Genomic DNA, 2,600 nt, shown 5'->3' with positions numbered 1-2,600 from the left:
TTCCTGTTAGTGTCTCGGCTGCTGCCTTTCCAGATGCAAACAGGCCCAGCTGGGATAGAACGGAGCACAGAGGCCAAAGGAGCCAAGTCAGACCAGTACGCCTGCGTGTTCCCGAGGCATCGCGGGGGTAAGAGTTCAGAGATGATTTGGGTTTTCAAAGGCTTTAACTGTGAGTGAGCTTTAGAAAAGACATCTCAGGATGAAAAACATAGCGGTTTGAAAAGATGCTTTTCTGCTTTTGTATTTTGAGCGACCTAAGTGAGGGAAGGAAAGTGACTACGAGGACAATAAAGGTAAAATTAAATTTTGAAGCAGTCTGTAATGAATTCTTGTATCAGGTAGCTTCAAGCAGGAATAGTTTAGAGGAGGTTAGTGAGGATAGCAAACAGGAGTATACATGCAGAGCATTAACTGGCTGATTCCTTGAAAGTAAAGCAGATCCCGAAATTACTGCCAAAGTAGTACAGGGTGTTGGGCGCAGGAGACTGGCTACATAACAGCCCTGGTTCAGCAAGTGCACCCCGTCCTGTTCCCCCACCCCTCAGAGTTCCCACATCTCTGCTCTGCCTTCCTCTGGAATTTTCCCAAGCCCCTTCCCTGTCCTTGTCCTCCTCCCTCCTGAGCTCGGTCTCTCTTCTTCCACCTTCCGTTACCTTTCCCAGGCTGTTGGACAGAGTCTTGCCTCTAGGCTTATTTTCAGCTATCTTCTGTATTTTTTTTAATATATAAATGTGTGCATGCACCCACACACATCAAAATGTGTGAGATGTCTACCAACAGGCAGATGTGTATTAAGTGGAACAGGGAGTGCAAGACATAACAGCTTTCTTCTTCCATCCCTTAAGGTTTAAATGTGAGCTCAGAAGAACACGTGCTCTGTGCTCTGGGTGGGAGTCCCAGGAAAATAGAAAGTTCAGTTGTCCGATCACTGCTGGGGATCACCTACATCCTAGCTCCCCACAGGCAGTTTCCCTTTTTATTCCACTTTCTGCAGTGGCAAGGAAAGGAGAGCACTGCCTAAAAACAGGCCTGAACACTAGATACCTGGAAAAGCTAATGTCAGTTTGTTGTTGTTGCAAAGACCTGATGTTCTGTGAGGCCCTGTAGGTTTACTAATCCTCACCAGCAGCATAACGCATTCCCCTCTGCCAGTTCACTGTTTTTGTTTTTTTTAATAGTCTTCAGCAGCTGAGGAATTCCTAATTGTGTTTATAGCAGCGGTCCATCTAACCCAGTAACCTTCCATACGCAGCACTGAGTTCAGCACTGAGAAATTGCTGTGTCTTTTAGCATTTTTTGACTTCTCGGTGTCAGAGGATGTCGAAGAGGTCTCCTGATTGCCTCCTGCACCTCCTACTGCCATTTCCAGACATGTTTTGGCTCCTAACAAAGGGCTACTAAGAAATAAAAATGTTTTTTTTTTCCTATTGAGCTCTAGTTAAGAGGTTCATGTCCGATGGGACCCATGGCACACCTCTCTGCATTGTGGTCACAATTTAGTATGGGAGCTGCAGATCCCATCGCTAGCAGTCAGCTGTGTGTTATTCTTGGGCCAGTGGGCATTCAGCTTCTAATTGCGGCATGTTTTGTTGTTCAGCTCAATTGTTTCTGCTGCTTTCAATAATGTAAGCCTGCTGAAAGCAAGTTCTGTATTCATTATGCCTAATTAATAGTCGCCTTTTCCAAAGAGTTTCATATGAGGCTTTGCCCAGAGCCACACACTTCAGCATTGTCCAGCTGCAGACCTCGTGGTGAACTCGGCCAAGGGAGCCAGATGTTACCTAGAAGCGGTTCTGCACACCCCAGCACTTTCTGTGCCTTTAATGCTCTTCCAAATGGCCATTGTTACGGCCATTCTCTTTTCAGACCAGCACAACTTGTTAAGTCTGGTGGGTTGGACCCTGCTGCTCTGGAAATCAGGGAAAAGAGGAGCTGAAAATGGTCCTACATCTTAAAAGTGATCCTCACAATGTATTTCCTGAGGAAATTCTGTGCTGGGGTTGCTTTGGCCGAAGGTGATAAATATTAGTAGTTGTGTCAATCTCAGCAGCTTGCTGAAATACTGTCTGTATTACAACTTTTAGGTGCTGAGAGCAGAGACAGAGAGGAATCAATTAGCTTTGCTCTGCTCTTTCACGTCTCACACAGCTTTATGCCTTTTCATTGCTATAACTTTCTGTAAAGTTCAGTGATAGTGGATTTTATGTATATTTACACTAAAACACTTGTTTATATGTTCCTGTTAAGCATTGACTATGAACTCAGCCCTCCAAAAGTCATGTAGGATGAGGGGGAGCTTGAATTTGTCCTGGTACTTCTCTTTGATCTGACTAATCGTGTCTGAGTAAGAGAAATCACAGCAAGGAGAAGTTCTGTGTGCTGCGTCCTTTCTGCTTGCCACTGCTGCCACTGAGATGCTCCCTGTTGCCCCATTTTTCCCGAGTGATGCCTGCATCTGCACACAGGTCCTTGGAAAGCACCAGGACCGTGGGGCAGGGCATCACTTGCAGCTTTGTGGCGTCACTGCATGTGCTTTGCTTACGTGCTCCACCTCTACCAGGATCAAGAGAGGAGCAGGGCCAGGTCCTGTGCCTTTCAGT

This window comes from Anser brachyrhynchus, assembly GCF_964034855.1.
Source record: "Anser brachyrhynchus genome assembly, chromosome: 14".
Lineage (NCBI taxonomy): Eukaryota > Metazoa > Chordata > Aves > Anseriformes > Anatidae > Anser > Anser brachyrhynchus.
This window is presented reverse-complemented; position numbering follows the sequence as displayed.